At 35.9% G+C, this 18,797-nt stretch overlaps 2 protein-coding genes across 7 annotated transcripts in view; both read right to left on the bottom strand.

Moving 5' to 3' along the window:
* Nucleotides 1-18,797, bottom strand: part of GAPcenA (GTPase activating protein and centrosome-associated) — a 772,500-nt gene that overhangs the window by 372,116 nt on the left and 381,587 nt on the right. The window lies entirely within an intron of this gene.
* The window catches only part of LOC145690568 (uncharacterized), an 86,199-nt gene that overhangs the window by 11,707 nt on the left and 55,695 nt on the right, over nt 1-18,797 (bottom strand). Inside the window, exon 2 of the mRNA XM_081765587.1 lies at nt 13,931-13,989. The gene's annotated coding sequence lies outside the window, so the exon portion shown is untranslated. The remainder of the gene's footprint in view (nt 1-13,930; nt 13,990-18,797) is intronic.

Raw genomic sequence — 18,797 nt, 5'->3', positions numbered from 1 at the left:
TTTAGTAACGTTTGAACGTGGTCCAATGTTAAAAGTTGGAAGTTTTAATGAGCATTTTTCCAGTGTTGAAAAAAAAAAAAAAAAAAGTGAACAAAGAGATTGATGATAAAATAAATTTTAATTTTAATTTCCAAACTAAAGTAGTAAACTCTATATTTTTCACTCCAATCACTGAACAGGAAATTGAACGCTTCATAAATGAATTATCACCAAAAACAACATCTGGTATAGATGGATCATCAGCAAGTGTATTGAAACGTACGAAATCAAATGTATGAAAACCTTTGCAGTATATCTTTAACCTAAGCTTAGAAACAGGTGTATTTCCTGATGATTTTAAGACTGCTGTAATAAAACCTATATATAAAAAGGCTCAAAGGCCGATCCTAATAACTATACACTTATATCAATCCTCAGTAACTGCTAAACTGTTAGAAAAATTTATAAAGAAAAGATTAATTAATTTTCTTGAACAAAATAAATTCTTTTCTTCAAATCAATATGGATTTCAAAATTGTAAAAGTATATCAGATGCGGTATACAATTTCACAGAGATTGTTTGTAAAAATGTTGATAAAGCTGAAAAAATAATTGCAGTTTTCCTAGACCTAGCTAAAGCATTTGACACAATATCACACAAAATTCTCTTAAAAAACTAGAAAAATGTGGAAGGGTTATATCGCTATCTTGGTTTAGCAGTTATTTGAAAGACAGAAAACAGGCCGTCCAAATAGGTAATTTTCAAAGCAATTATTCATATGTAAAACAAGGAGTCCCACAAGGAACTGTATTAGGTCCAATATTATTATTTTTATATAAATGATTTGTGTAATTTAAAAATGGACGGGCATATACAATCATTTGCTGATGACACCTCTCTTATATTTACTAGTAAAACGTGGACAGACGTATTCAAGAAAACTAAAGCACAAATGAAGAAAGTAAAACAATGGCTTGAAAATAATCAGTTAGTATTAAATGCTGAAAATAACAGGTATATAACGTTTTCGCAACTTATGTGCCCCCCACCCTTATGTCCATGACGCACCCTCCAATTGTCTACCCGTAAGTGTTCTTCCATGAAAAAAAATCTTCTTTTCGATTAAATTTTACACTCTCTGAAACATTTATACAGATTTTTACCCCCCAAATATTTCAATGACGCACTCTGCGTCATAGCCCCCCCTTGTGGGCACCCCTGTTTAACAGGACAGCCGGAAAACATGTCACTAAAATTGCATTATTGTCAAAATACTGAAAAATGTAACTGAAGTCCTTTTATTAGTGAAAATAAAGTACAATATTTAGGTATATTTATTGATAAGCATCTAAAATGGTCTTCTCACATTACACATATCGCCACAATACTAAGAAAATTATTATATAAATTTGTTCTATTACGAAACATTGTAAACAAAAATATTACGTACTGTATATTATGCTCTTGTAAATAGTGTACTTACATATGGCATATTAATTTGGGGTGCTGCTTACCCTACTCATTTGAAACCTTTGATTGTTCAGCAAAATAATATTGTTAGAATATGTTTAAAAAAGGGACTTGAAAGTAGACAGACTCTATGACCAATTTTAGTGTTACCACCAGTGACGACGCCAGAGGGGGGGCAAGGGGGGCGAGCGCCCCCCTAGTAGCTACTTCTGCCCCCCTGACTGCCACCTAGACTGCCCCCCCCAGACTATTACAATCTTTAAACATTCTACATGGAGTATTTTATATCAGTATTATAACCAATCTCATTGTCAAATTGTAGTCTAATTTCCATGCATTTACTATGTGGCAGATTAGTCCTCAAGCTTTCTTCTTTGAGCGTCTGGGTATGCACGCATATTTCTGTTTTCTAATTTAGCGCCTTTTGAGGTAAATTTTATAGTTCTTTCTTATAATTTTTAATTATTGTGCCTAGCGAACAATAGTAGATTTGGTCGACTAGTTTTCTTCTCATTGGATCAACTTCGATTGGAAACAAAAGAAAGGTAAAACTAGTTACGTAACTTGTTTGTATTTATCCAGGTTTGAAGTTTTCAGTTTCATATTTTGTTTTATTTAAAGGTTCTATACTTCTTTTTTCTGAAACATTATTCTCGGTTTTCAATATTCAGAGGATGTGCTTATAACAGCTTAGTTTGCAAATACCAGGGCTTAATTATTTGAAGGGGATCAAAAGAGTTGTGTTTTCCCTTCCTGCAAATGATAATAATAAATTTATGGAATCAAATTGATTCCCAATAAAACGTATTGTCACAGTGCTGATCTTCAGTTGGTAATTGGTTTATACTAGTGCTACCTTACTTATTTTGTTTCAAAGTACTGACGTGACGTCTACCATATTGACTAGGAACTGCTGAAAAATTCGTAGCCCAACCCAGAAGGAGTGCACGTGAAATGGTGAAGTTTTACTTCTTCTACACTTCCCCCGAGAGTCAATATACTACCTTGTACAGTGCTCCAGTTTTTGCAGAAAAGTTAAAAAAATCTGAAGATTTCCTCGCACCACTGTTCGTACACTATATCAGATCTAAAATGGCGTCCTTTCAAGTGTTATTTAAGTTTGGAAAATAAGTACACGTAATAGTTAGATGGAGCTAAATCTGCGGAATAAGAATGATAATCTAGACATTGAAATCCTAGATTATGTAATGTCAGTTGTGTTCGCGCAGGGGTTGCTGGACAGGTGTATTCTCCTGAGGGAACAGAATTCCTTTCTTTTCATTTTCCGCGGCGTTGAACTTTGAATTTTTCTTTCAGTTTTGTAAGTAATGTAGAGATTCTAGATTAAATATCTGACCGTTGCGGAGGTAGTCTATGAGTACCACTTCATACTTATCCCAGAAGAATGTTGCAATCAGTTTTTCAACCTACTTCTGTGTCTTGAACTTCTTGGGGCGATGAAGAAATGAATGCTACTACTCCATTGACTGTTGTTTCGATTCAGGATCATAATAGTACAACCATATTTTATCTATGGTTACTACTTGAGCGAAATTGATCAGCATTACGGTCAAATTGGAAAAAGACTTCTCTTAATGCCGTCCCTCTTTTATTCTCCTGACAGATATTTTGGGAACCCATTATGCCGAGAACTTTCACATAACCAAACCATTCTGAATTATGCTACCGGCGAGTTCCAAAGAAATGCCCAGAATCTCTGACACAAGTTTTGCTGAGAAGGTAAAAACTGAGAAAGCGGGGTGCAGCCAGACCTCAGACTAATAAGTATATCGTGAGTTTACTATACACTTTAAAAACTATATAAATAATAGGTTAAATTATTTTTGTCACTCAAAAACTGGGGCGGCCTAGGCCCTCCGGCCCAGGGCTATATCCACCACTGGCTGAAATGCTGCAATTTTCAAGAATAATGTCACAAATTGCATCCATGATTTCGGGAAGAGTCATTGCTTTTAATCATCTTGGATGTAAAGCATAATTTGTTTAGAAATCGCCACGTTTATACTAAGCCACTTACTTCTTCACCACTGTATATAACGGAGGAGAGTCCCGTGGTGTTTCACTGATTTCCTAATTAATTTACTTCGGTGACTTTCCTTGGTGGAATAAAAATGTTATAACAGTTAGGATCTGGATAATCGTGAAATTCGCTGTTTGGGCACACATAATCACTTCAGAGGCTCAGAAACAATAAGAATTTCATTATTAATATGAAAATTTGTATTTGTACAGTCAGAGATATGTTTTTCTAAACTACGGTTTCATTTTTCTATCTAGTACCTACACTCCTTCTGGATTGGACTACGACATTTTCAGCAGCTCCTCGTAAATTCTCTCTCTCTCTCTCTCTCTCTCTCTCTCTCTCTCTATATATATATATATATATATATATATATATATATAGATAGATAGATAGATAGATAGATAGATAGATAGAGAAGATAGATAGATAGATATAGATAGATATATACGTAGCATATAGTACTAGACGAATGTGCTACTTGTAGCATACGCGAAAGTAATTCAATTTATGTTTAGGCTTCAAAAGTTGCATTGAAAAATATTTTATGTGCAGACGTTACTTATTTGTTAGTTACAAATTTTACTTGAAATAACTTTAATTTATAATCATATAGGTCTAATATGAAAACAGCAACGAAATACACAATGTAATGTAAATAAGTCAAACGTAATAAATATGTCATTTTTGGTATGGCAAATAGCCGCCCCCCCCGAAAATGTATCTGCCCCTCCTTTGCCCCTCTAAGAACTTAAAGCTGGCGTCGTCACTGGTTACCACTTTCAAAATTGTATTTGCAGAAGGTATTAATATATGTTAAAAAGAATAGTAACAAATGGGACGTAATAAAACATATGTATATAACCAGAAATGTGACAAAGAAAAATTTTGAAATTAAAGCAACGAGTAAATCCATAACTCAATATCAAACATATTACAGAGCTCCGAAGAACTATAATGAACTCCCACTCCGAATCAAAGAGGAAAGTAATTTCAAAGCATATAAAAGGCTAATTTTACACTGGTTGAAAGAATCAAAAAGTATTTAAAAAAACTATTGTTAGCTAAAAGTGAGATTATAAATCTCAAATGTTACGGTAAGAAAATAAAGAAAACACGAGAATCAGGCTCACACTCAAGCATTTGCTTATGTGAGCCATTTTCTATCTTTTCTTTATTCTTTGCGTAAGAAATACAAAAATTAAGCAATATAGAAATAAGTGCATTGAATTAATCTGCCCGACACCGGAAGATAGACATGGCTTCTGGAAGTCCGAAGTCCTGTCATCTCTGAATACCGGGTACGTTAAACTCTAGTAAAGGGAATCTGGGAAGTCCGATTTCCTTTGGAGAAGTAATAGCACTTACAAGTAGGAAATTTGACTTGTTAATTTCTGTAGCAGTTAATTTTTCCTTATACTTTTATTTTATTCCATTAATATTTTGTATAAATTGTTATTTTTATAATTTAGCATGTTTATGTATTTTTATGTATATTCTTTAATATATTGGATACTTCCAATACATTATATATATATATATATTAGGGTGGTCCATAAATATCAATTTTCAGATCGGGCTGGTCTCACCCCCTAAAATGGTTCCATATGGGACTAAATTAAGCCAGGAGAAAAATTAACTTCATTGAATAATATTAAATGGTGCCCCAAGCGACCTAAAATTTTGAATCCGATTACAGTACATAGTATATGGGAAAAATCTGGAATAAACTCATGTAATTTAGAAACGACTAAATGTAATGCAAAGATACCCTGGATAATAGAAATAGAGGAAGAAACATATCTGATTTTGTATAGTACTGCCATTGCGGCCATCTTGAAATCCGCCATCTTGGATTCAGGTAAAAATTTTTAAATAAAAAGAGGGTCATGTGACATATCGTTTTGAGGTATCGTTTTACCAGAAGCACAAATCTGGCACTATTTTAAAGACAGCTTTAGTCATGTAAGAATTATTACCAGTGAAAAGATTTCTCCTTTTCAGATTATAATTCTTACACGACTAAAAGTAACGACATGAGTTTGGCGTGAAAAGAACGAAAGGAATATGCACGGCTTCAAACGAAAGAGGAACGCGAAAGAAAATGCACTTCTTAAAATAATTTGTTTGAACTTTATACGCCAAAAGACATGGAGCAGTTCAAGTAATGAAGAAGAAAACCTAGTTGAGAATGTTAGAGAAAATGTAAATACGAATGCGTGTGCGCCCGGACGGTCCAAGAGATGTAAAAGGGGGAAAAACTAATTTTATTACTCAAAGACTGGTGTTGCTCTTAATCGATAAAAGATCACTCATAGAGTAGCAATACATATTCTGACAGCGACGGCAGAGGCATTAGGCCATAATGTAGAGGAACTAGCAATAAATGGGTCTTCCATTCACCGATGCTGAGAGAAAACCTGTAGTGAAGTTGCACAGAACTCCAAGAAACAATTTCAGAATGCATGAAGTGCGTTAGTTGTGCATTGGAACGGAAAACTACTGCTGAATTTGACTGGCGGAGAGACTGCCGGCAGGTTATCAATAATTATTACAGGAGATGGTCATGAGAGGCTAATTGGTGTTCCTATTTTGTCGTCATCAAGAGAACAACATATTGATTCTACTATAGTACATTCTCTTGAAGAATGGAACTTGGTAAAGTTCATGCAGGCAGTTTATTGTGACACTACTCCTTGCAATATAGATCTTGTCAATGGTGCTTGCATTCTGCTAGAGCAGTAGCTCCAAAATAACCTTCTATACCTTCCTTGTAGATACCACATTTATGAATTAGTTTTAAAATGTGTATTTGATAACTATTGTGTTTCGTTTGCATCTGGACCGGACGCTCTCCTATTGAAGTGTTTTCAGAACGAGTGGTCTAGAATAGATTGCACTAACTTTATTCCAGGAATTGATGATGATGTAACAAACAAGATTTCCGATGTAAGAAATGAAGTGTTGAATTTTGCTATCAAACTTGTAGAAGCAAGACACTGCAGAGAAGATTACAGGAAATTTTTAGAACTGACCATCATATTCTTGAGTGGCATACCTCCTTGAGGAGTTTTCTTTCGTTTGCTTGGAGCAATTCACCATGTAAGGTGGATGGGAAAAGCAAGCTACTATTTAAAATATTTCTCTTTCGCCAACAATTTCGTTTAACGAAGCAAATAGAAACGGGTCTTCGGAGAGTATGCACTTTCTGATCCGACTATATGTTCACAGTTGGCTTAAATGTGATCAAACATCCCATTCACCATTACAAGATCTACAATTTTTGAAAGATTTGTACAGTTAAAGACAAATAGATGCTGAATTGTCTGAAGTGGCTCTTTCTAAATTTTCACGCAGACTCTGGTACTTGACGGAGGAACACGTAGCATTAGGTTTTTTTGGTGATGGAGTTACCATAATGGAAAAGCAAAATATGGTTGAAAGAATTAAAACTATAAGGGGAAACCGTGAAACAGCAAAGAGGCTTGACTCAAGAGATGATACCATAAAAATTCTTGTGAAAAGAGAAATCAGTGATTTTGTTACAACAAAAATTTTCCTCGAGAGATTTAAAATACCCAAAGGGTTTCTTGAGTGTGATCCGACTTCATGGCCAAATAACAATGACTATCTTCAAGGAAAGACAATAGTTTAATTCATCCACGTGTGCAGAAAGGGGAGTGTAACTAATAGAAGATTACAGCAACGTTCTTACAAAAAATGAGGAGAACAAACAGTTTCTTTTGCAGATAATAAAGCCCCACAGACAATCTTTTCCTATATGCGACAAAGTGAACTATGTAGCAATTAAGATTCATAACTTACCAAAAAGATACTACATAAATAAGGGATATTTCAATTTCTTCCTAGTTATAATTTTTCTTTTTCCTCATAATGGTCTATGAATCATCTTGATGAAAAAAAAAAAAAAAACTTATTTGTAGTTCAAAGCAAAACAAGCAGTTTGTTTGTTTATGTAAAAGACTTCCAAAATTCTTACATATCTGTGTTTCATAACTGCAATAAAATAACATTACATGAAGCATTTTGTTTTTCACACGTAATAACTCTTACATGAATATAGGTAACTTGAAAATAATACCAGATTTGTGCATTTGGTGAAATGCTACCTCAAAAAGCTGTCACATGACCCTATTTAAAAATTTTGACCTGAATTCAAGATGGCGGACTTCCGGACGGCCGCCATGATAAGTACACAAGATTAGGTTCGTCTCTTCTTCTAGTTTCATTATCCAAGATATCTTTTCATTCCCTTGAGCCGTTTCTAAATTACGAGAGTTTATTCCAGCTTTTCCCCATACACTATGTATTGTAAACGCATTCAAAATTTTAGGTCGTTCGGGGCACCATTTAAAATTATTCAATGGATTTAATTTTTCTCCTGGCTTAATTTGGTTCCATATGGAACCATTTTAGGGGGTGAGTCCAAAGAAATTATTAAATTTATTTTTCCCCATATAAATTTGGACCACCCTAATGTATATATACGAGGGAAGTTCAATAAATCCCTGCTATATTTAAATACTTGAGCTATGATGGATTATGGGGGATATTATAGCCTAATGTCTTAGATGCCTATACGCTAAATTTCAGAACCATAGCTGCTATATTCTTTTTTTGTCGTTTCAGGTGTGAGAGGTGGCACCTAGCTTGAAAAATGGAGAAAACCGAACAACGAGCTGTCATCAAGTACCTCCAGAAAAAGGGGTTAAGCCCAAAGGAGAATCATGAGCACATGATCAGTGTGTTGGGTGATGGGGTATCTTCCTACCAGGTGGTAAAGAACTGGTGCTGCGACTTCCGCTGCGGCAGGGGAAGCTGTCAACAGGCCCCTGGTGCTGGTCCTCCAACAACAGCGTGTACCGCAGAAAACATTGATGCTGTGCATGATACGATTATAGCTGACAGACGAATCACGATGCAACAGATAGCAGACATCATGTACATTTCTGTAGGCTCAATGGAAACCATTGTGCATGAACACTTGGGACTCAGAAAGGTGTCAGCGCGATGGATACCCAAAATGCTATCTCGTGAAAATCAGAAAGACAGAGTTCGATGTTCAAAGGCTGGTTTGGAGGTTATGGGGGCAGACCTGAAACAGTTCTGTGATAGATTTATGACAGTGGATGAGAGGTGGCTCCACCACTATGATCCCGAGTCCAAATGACAGAGCATGTAGTGGTAGCACAGAGAGTTCGCCTCCCCCAAGCAAGTTCAAGGTGCAAGCATTAGCACGCAAGGTTATGACCACAATTTTTTGGGATGGGAAGGGTGTGCTCCTTATTGACTACCTGGAGGTTGGACACACTCTCACGGGGACCTATTATGCAGCCCTAATCCCTAAGTTACGCGAATCAATCAAGGAAAAACGGCGCGGGATATTGCAGTGAACAGTGCTATTCCACCAAGATAATGCTCCGGCCCACAAAAGCCATCTTACTGGTGCCGCAATCCATGCACTGGTTTTGATGTGTTGGAACATCCTCCCTACTCACCCGACCTCACCCCTAGTGACTCATTTGTTACCAAAGTTGAAGGAGCACCTCAAGGGGAAGAAGTTTCACTTAAAAGCAGCTGTTATTGAAGCTGTGGAGGAATGGCTCAGGGCTCAGCCAGACACTTTCTGTGAAGCTGGCATAGTGGCTTTACAGCATAGGTGGAAGAAGTGCATTGCTATGAAAGACTTTTTGGAAAAATAATACTCCTTATAGGTCAGGGACAATAATTATTGAACTACCCTCGTATATATATATATATATATAAAGACATTAAATTTTAGTTTAACGTCCCACGTTTCTGCCCTTTAGGCTAAACGAAACGGATGACTAATGGAGGTGAATGATCGTGAAATTAAATTTGTTGCGCTCTCCAACCGGGAATCGAATCTGGGACCACGTGCACCAAAGGCGCACGAGCTAGCCGCTAGACCAGCGGTGAAGGCTCTAACATATATTACTATGGGTTACCAAACTCTTAACGTCTGGAAGATGAACGCAATACTAACTGTGCAAAGCAAGGAGCACAACTATACATGAAATAAGGATCAGCTGACAATGTAATCAAACCATGATATTGATTTAGCACGATGAAAATAGAGAATGAAAAGCTCACGGAAGAACTCAAGACAAACAGAAGAAAGAAACACTAACAGAAACCTAAACAAGAAGTAAAATAACATATCACGCAGACGTACAATAATATACGAAGATTCAGTACAAAAAAAGATCAAAGATGGTGGAACATACTGAAACAATCACATCTATAGGAAAGGAGACAGATAATCTAAAACATCTACAATAAAAACTTAGGCAGATGATAAACCCAGAGAAAGAAAACATTCACGTAACACACATCTAACGAACATTGTGAAGAAGAAGAAGAAAAAAACGGAACGAACAAAAGTCAAAATTTAAATCTTTGAGACAGGAAGCAAGAACACGTCATTTATGGCAGTATACAACATTCCGGCTAATCTAAAGGAAAAAAAAAAAAAAAAAAATCAAGAATAGATAATTGAAAACTTGCTGTAGAAAACAATGTAAGTGTCACCTTGAAATTATTTCACTTATTATTTTTTAAATATGTTTATGCCTTAGCTAGATTTTCATATCATTTTTATGCAAAGTTGTATTTCTAAGCAATAGTGAAATGAAATGAAATCTTTAGTTTTACGTCCCACGGTTATGCCGGTTAGGCTAAAGGAGACGGTGATGATGAGAGATGAGTGAAATGGTGGAATGAAGAAAGTGGGAGGAAACGGGAGAACCCCGAGAAAACCCACGAGCACGGTGTTTGTCCACCACAAAGTCCACACGGCGCGAGCTGGGATCGAACCAGGCACCGGAGGTGAACGCTCTACCACTGAGCCACCGCGCCCCCCATTCTAAGCAATAGTATTTTCTATTTTGTGACGCTTGGGCAAAATTTTCTATCTTTTGTCTCTACTGTTACAATAACTATTGCTTTCGATACTTACATTTTTTTTTCAGCGAGTCTTCAATTCAGGAAAATTTCAATGAGGACTTAATAGGAAGCGAAGGAGTGACTAAATGCTCATTTCAGAACAAGATCAAAGGGGCATCAAATGTACCACGAACTGGAATCACCACGAACTGCAATCTTCAGAGCGACAATGGTTTCGATTATATAAATTAAAAAAAAAAAAAAAAATCAAGGTGTTTATCTTACTGGGACCTTGGAGACATCGGGAAATTTTCTCAAAGTCCTTTAAAGGGTCAAAATTATTGAGGCAAATGAAATGAAACAATCTCCTAATTGCAGCGTCAATCATGAGAAAGAGTTAAAAAAAAAAGCTATGCACGTTAAATAATAAAAAATCAATGTAAAAACTCAGAAAGCATGTCAAATACAAAACGTATGACGGAACAAAGTCACGAGTAAACCATGGATAAAGGAAGAAAGAAAACCATAACACAAAAGATCGGATTTTCTCTCTCTCTCTCTCTCTCTCTCTCTCTCTCTCTCTCTCTCACACACACACACACACACACACACGTACGTACGTACGGTACAATATATATACACACACAGGGTGTCCATAAAGTCCGTTGCTACCCCGTGTATCTTGGGAACGACTGCGAATATGATAAAAAGCAAAAGCACATCCGGTATTATTGTCAGGGGCTTGAATTTTGAGCTATAAAAAATCCATCTCAGATACTCCCATATAGGGGTACGTGGGGTTATCTTGAAAATTTCAAATAGCAAAGGGGTCGAGTAATATACTGTATCTTTGGAAAGGTCTCGACAAGAGAAACATTTTGCCGAAAGTTTCAAGTTGCTATGTTGAGTCCATTCAAAATGGCAGGGGTTCACATTTTGTGTCCATAAAGTCCGTTGGCACCCCATGTACCTGCAAATCAACTGTGAATATGAGGAAAGAAAAAAAAAAAAAAAAAAAAAAACACGTGTCTGTCATTATGTTAAGGGGTTGCAATTGTGTGCTATAAAAGTTCCACCTCAGACCCCCAAAATAGGGGTACGGGTGTAAACTTCTCTACACTCCGATCGTACTGATCCCTTTTGCTGATGTCGATATTTTCGCAACTCTTTATTCCCACTTTTGACAATCATTTCGTGAAACCTTGCTCTCATGGCAATACAGTATAACAGCAAAATGGACCTCTGTTTCCCAAACTAGGGGCAACATGCACAGAAACAAAGCCTCCACCCAATAACTCATTATTTTCTCGTTTTACAAACTTATTTACGATACACCCTACCTGCCTACAAATTACTCGATCAACTTTGCCATTTTAAATGTTTAAGTTTACCCCCGTACCCCTATTTGGGGGAGGGATTTGGGTTGGATCTTTTACAACACAATTGCAACCCCTGAAAATAATGACGGACGTGTTTTGCGTTTTCTCATATTCGCAGTCGTTTCGCAGATAGACGGGGTGGCAATGGATTTTGTGAACAGCCTTTATCCACACACATACACACACACACACACACACACACTCAAAAGTTAGATCATCGTGAACACCAGCTAAATATGACTGAAGAGAGATTTATTCATGAATTTGGATTTGGCAACAAAATTTGATTGTAAAAGGTGCATTGACCCTAAATGCGTAGAAATTAATTTTATTTCTGAAAGAAGTGTCCGAAATATGATTACTAAATCGGAATTATTTTTATAAATCATAAAGTTGAAACTCTAATTCTGACTCAGATATGAATATGTTCTAGTAAAATTTAACTCTATAATATTAACTAGAACAAGAGTTAAATATATTATCACCACAGACATTCTATCTCTACTAGTTGGTCACTTGCCGAAAACAGACGCATTCAAGTACGCCGATGCTTAGCTAATCTCTTCGTCTTGACGGAAAATTTTGTTTTAACACCATTCTTCAACTGTAGTTTCTTTTTCCTGCTCTTTCCTTTCACTCTACCTTCTATCATATCATCAACTTACAATTCCCTGTCAGTCAGTATCCTAACCAGTTTATACTTTTCTTTCTAATTACATCTAATACTGTTCAGTCTCTCCTGCTACTCATAACTTCCTATTTCTATTAAATTCGGGTCATCTACTAGCATCTTCAACCGATATTTCGAAATTATCTGGTGTTTTTCGTCCATTCTGCAGTGCTCATTTCCAACGTCATAAAGTAAAATTTCACTACACAAAAATACAAGCTTTTTCGTTAACCTTATATTTAAAGACTCACATAAGGGTGTCTACTGAGTTTGAATTTCAAAATTCCAGTATATTTTCAGTATATTCAGCATAACTATCAGCAAAATTCCAGTATCTAATAGAATGATTTTTTTAAAAGTTCTTTACGAATAATCACACTCTTGATGATTTCAGGTTTGTAATTGTTTTGTCATCAAATGAATATTTTATTTTTAATAAATTTACTTAGCCTTGATTTCTTTGAAATACAAATGATTAGGTATACGTAGCTGCTCATGAAAGCGCTGAAATCTTTACACAAATAATGTGCCACATCTATACCAAGCATTAAAACTGTCCCTCAGTTTCCTATTATTGGGCACACTTTTACTGACTTTACTGACTAGTGTGCAGCCTGTATACTATATTTGAAGCATTGCATATATAATGCATCCATTGTTATTATACGTGAGGTATTGAGAAAAAAAAAATGGAAACAGTATTAGTAGAAAGGGGAAAGATAGTAACTATCTTCAACTCCAAAGATACATGGCGTCACCTCTTAACGCTGGTTCCTTAGGGAAAATCTCAATATTTCAGTAACTATACTGTATTACATAAATATTCTTGTTCTATAAAATCATTTTTTTCATAATCTGAAGCTCAAATTCACTACTTTCCTTTGACCGACAACATCAATTCATGACTTTCATGGTCCGTAGACATCCTGTTCGGAGGCCTGATACAGTGAGCCAAGAGATTATTTGTATTATATAAATGTATTATTAATTTATATTATAACTTGTATAAGTAATTGTGCGTTATTCTATTCTAGTTATAATGTAAGATTGTTATTACCCTGGACTTTTGGAGTTCAAAAATTCAAGGTAGATTATAAAGAATGATAATATTTATTGCATCTCAATTTTTCCAGTGTGTGGATCAAAATTCCAGTATATTTCCAGTATCAAAATTAAATTACAGTATGATTCCAGGATTTCAAGCATCTCCAGTATCAGTAGACACCCTGCACATAATACGCACTTTCTTTTCTAAACGCTCCTTTCGCTATTCCTATCCTCGCTTTTCTTTTATGTTGACAATTAATTACGAATAAATTAAATGAAATAGGCTTTTGGACTGAACATATAAATTAATATTTTACTAAGTTGGTTTAACCTTTCAGTTTTTGGCAAATAATTCATATTATTTCCAAAAACAATTATTGTTGAAATCAAAATTAAATGAAAATACTCCAACTTACGGATGAAGATGACTTGTGCTCCTTTTTTAATTTCTTCTTCGGGGCCTTCCCAGGTTGTCCTTCAAAAAACAGAAAGGTGATTATTAATTAACACACACATATATAAATATGCCTATCTTAAAAAAATAAGTATGTGCCTTGCATGGAAAATACATTTTAAGCGAAAAAAGAGGAAAAAAACTACAATTGGAAAGCCTTTGAGAACCTTTGCCTGAACCAAAAACAGGGAAGAATAATATCAAGCAATATATTAAGAAGATGTTATTAATCTGATTCGATTGGATTGGTTAAGAGCAGGGTGCCCCCTCCTCCTTGCAGCAATGAATTTTCTGATTTCTTAAGGCATACAATAGTCCAAGCATTAAACCAAGTTCACAGAATGAAGTTGAAGATGCGGGATGTTGATAAACTTTCCAGTATCTATCGAAAATGTGTATAATAAATTGTGTTACTACTCTGAGCTGGCACCCCGTCTGCATTTAATCATTAATCTTGCTGTACTGCTCATTTTTGCTTTAGAATATCCTTCTGGCAGAAAACTACTTTCAGGCAGTAGTTCCTAACTGTAAAACTGGAACAAAGAATATGAAAAATGTGCTTAATAGATCCATTGAAATGTGAGATTTTGCAAAAGTTGCAGCTACTAATGACAATAAATTACAGTAGAGCCATGATTATCCGAGACAATGTAAGCCTGACTAACCTCGGATAATACAAACTTCCTGAGAAATGAAGGACAGTATTGGACGTGAAGTAGTGAAGGCATGAGATACAGTGTAAATAATAAACAGACCTATATTAATTGCTGTACACCAACAGAAACAACCATTTTCTGAACACGATAACGAGTAGCGATTCGATATTCGTGAGCGTTAGAGCTTTATGCTACTGATTCCAGGGGACTGTTCGAAATTTCTAGAGGATTTTGAACTTTCCTCTTATTTTTCTTAGTTTATACCAATTGTCGCCTTAGGTTCTGTTCGTACACTACAACGTGTACTATTTAAAACCTGACCCTTTCACACCAGTACTTTTTAAGGGCTTTCTCAGTTAATCCGTAACTCCGGTAGTCAAGGGTAGGACAATCGCAGCTGTACTGTACTACCGAACAGGATTTGTAGATCATGAATCCAAATAATAGGTTTCTGTTTCTGTTAAGACAAAGCATCTTTTCAACGTGTACGCAATCTATAAGAAACGTTCACAGGAGGCTACCGACAAGTGTCATTATCAATGTAATAAGTATGCAAAGCTGCCAACTAATAACGATTAGCTACATAGTAGTTTCATACTTTTCACCCGCTTTAAAGGATATGTTGCAAGTAATAAATATCCTTTCGTCCAGTGTGTGCTGCAAGTACCGAGTACTGAACTTGAGAACTTGAATCTCTTCCCAGAAATCGCACTAATGAATAGCTAGACAACACTAACTTAAGCGCAAGTACCTGAAGTGCTAACACGTGTTCTTCCCAATTTATGGATGGTATGTTAAAATCTAGAAAAAGTTCGTTCTATTCACTCCACTTCATGTTATTCTTTTCAAAAGTAAGTTCTCAAATTCGCATACCTTTTTACATATTAGAATAGTATTTATTCGATAGTTGCGAAACGTGCAGAATCACGCCATCCATTCAAAGGATAAAAGTGCATAACATTTAATGCAAACTTATTGTGTTGATGCGGATAGATAGATGGTAAATACATAGACTAAAACAATTATAGAACTCAGGTACTACCCGGCAACGCGCCCCTGACCTGAATAACCTCTTGGCCTTTGAAACTGTTTCTGCTGAATGTTCCAGGTATGCAACAATCGCTTATTCTCTCAATCAGTATATTTCATAGTTCCAGCAAAGGGTGGAAACGCCTATTTCCACGTTATCACACACTACTCGAAACAGTTCAAATTACTTTAACTCTAGGGACTGCAGGCGAGACCAGGTATGACAAGGTGCCTGAATGTTCCTCAAACCATACACAAATGCTTTGCTTTAAGTGTTGTGAACACTCCAGATCTCACCTTGGAAGACAAGACTGTTTACTGTGTATTTATCATTACGATGATGATGAAATAGCAACACCTCGACACTAGAGAATATATAAACAGACTTGTTCATGTTAATATTCATCCTGTATGATGAACCGCAAGTCACGATAAGACAAAAATCTCATGCAGCATCACAGAATCTCCAGCTTGAACCACACACTGCATGCACACAGAAGAAATGCTTTGATGGGCTTTCGACACACTCAACGACTTGAGAATCATTGATATGTCTGTAAAAACGCCACTTGCCAGAACACACTACAGGTTTCGAGTCCGCTACAGACCCGTGTATGAGATATTGAGCCAACTGAAGACGAAAGCTTTGAACTGCATTGTGTGAACTGGTCTCTTTCGTGAGCATCAAATATCCACTGCAGTAAGTTTCCTTAGCAGTGTTCTTCTGTAGACTTATTGGAATGGACATGCACTCAAAACTGCAGCAATTTTCGTCGAATTTGCAAACGATTTTCCTTGATATTACTCACTGTACTCCATACAAGGACATATTCGATTCGTGGTGAGACGAGAACATGACTGTTTAATTGTTTCACTTGTAAGAATGATAATTATTTGACGACTCAATTTGTAAGCACGACACACTGTACTGTTAGGGAATTGCCTAAACTGAAAATGCTATTAAAATTAACTCTTCTATTCATTAACAATGATTGGCTAATAATGTTTATTCAACATAATCAAATATATTTGGTTTTCATACAAATTGAAAGCAAGAAAATCAGTATTTGACAATGTTAATGTGTGTATTGGTAATTTGTTTTCCTCGAGAAACGGTGGACACCAAATGTCAACGTAAGAACTGCACTTTTAGTAAGTGAACATTCTAGAAAAGGATATCAATTACTGGCAAAAAGAGTCAAATCTAGATACAGTGGATTGAAAACATGGTAATACTACTGTTACGTGAGTTAAGTACATCACATACAATGTCTGTCCACAAAGTAAATAATTTATTTATTTACTAGCACATTACCCGTTCTTCGCACGGGAAGAATACGTTTAATTTCAGACATAAAGGGCAATGGGGGTTGAATTTGGATTTAAACGGCATCGGAAGTATCATTATTCGTCTCAGCAACCCCGGAAACTGTGTAATCGATACTAATTTCGGTTATTTTCGATCTCCCTCCTCCCCTAAGCTGTACCGCCAAAGTGAAATGTTTATCTATACTTCCCTGGTCCACACTTCATCTATGTTGAAAATTTGATCGAGATCAGTCGGATCAAGAGTTATGAAGCCACGTACATCGTCATCTTCAATTTTACATATTAAATAGAGAATACTACAGGAAAAGATAATCATACAAGTGATAATTTTAATTACTGGTTAATCATCGATTCTGTCACTTACAGAATTTACTTTTTTTTTTTTTAATTTAGTGAAGGACACACTGAATATATCAATACTTGGAGAAACCACACTATCGACCAAATATTTACCATTCGACAAATACTCGAAAAGAAATGGGAATACAATATCCCGGTACATCAACTATTTATTGATTTTAGAAAGGCCTACGACTCGGTTAGGAGAGAAACATTATATAATGTTTTTTCAGAACTTGGAATACCGAAAAAATTAATTAGATTAATTAAGATATGTTCAAATGAATCCCAAAGTAAAGTCCAAGTAGGAAATTTTTTGTCCACGAGCTTTCACGTTGAAAATGGCCTGAAACAAGGAGATGCGTTGTCGCCATTATTATTCAACTTTGTTCAGGAATGCGCTATAAGGAAAAATAAAAGATAGCAACCAAGGCCTAGAGTTGAACGCTATTCACCAGGTTATGGCATACGCTGATCATGTAAATTCAAAAGAGGGTGAAATGCAGAGATCTTATTAAACGCTTGCAGAGACATTGGTTTAGAAGTAAATGCACTGAAAACTAAGCGCGTTGGGATCGTAATACGGCAAATTATGGATGCGTTAAAATATTAAATAATGCTTTTCATAATGTGGATACTTTCAAATATCTAGGATCAATATTAACAGACGAAAATCATATTCACGAAGAAATTAAACGTCGACTAAAACCAGGGAATTCATGTTACTATTCGGTTCAAAATCTCTTGTCTATCGAGGAATTTGAAGCTTAAAATATATAGAACGATAATCATGCCTGTTGTTCTGTATGGTTGCGAAACATGGTCGCTTAGTTAAACTACAAGTATTTGAGAACAAGATCCTGAGACGAATATTCGGACCCAAGAGGAACGGGAATGGGGAATGACGGAAACTTCATAACGAGGAACTACGTAATTTATACGGTTTACCAAACATTGTTAGGGTCATCAACTCTAGGGGGGCTTAGGTGGGCAGGTCATGTAGCTAGGATGGAAGAAAGAAGAAACGCTTTCCAAGTCTTAACTGGAAGAGCAATCGGAAAACGACCATTAGGAAGACCTAGGTGCAGATGGGAGGACAATATTAAGATGGATCTCGCAAAGATAGGAATACAAAGTAGAAACTGGATCCAGTTGGCTAAGGATAGAAGTCAGTGGAGAGCTTTTCTGAACGTGGCATTGAACCCCGGGTTCCATAGGCCATAGAATTAGTTAGTTATTATATATATATATATATAGTTTTTAATGTGTCTTGCTTCTTGAAATCCCTTGCAGTTCTTATTGTATACCCCAAATGTCTATAAGCTTCTCTTACATTTTTTTTAAAACATGGTGGGAAAATGTTAGTTTGGTGTCAAAAGTGAGGCCGAGGTTCTAAAACTCCTTGATCCTTTTAATATTGAAAATGAAATGAAATCTTTGAGTTTTACGTCCCACGGATATGCCGGTTAGGCTAAA

Source organism: Thermobia domestica, chromosome 7 (assembly GCF_964235325.1).
Source record: "Thermobia domestica chromosome 7, izTheDome1.hap1.1, whole genome shotgun sequence".
NCBI lineage: Eukaryota > Metazoa > Arthropoda > Insecta > Zygentoma > Lepismatidae > Thermobia > Thermobia domestica.
Note: the sequence above shows the minus strand (reverse complement) of the source record. Positions and strands in the feature narration are given on the sequence as shown.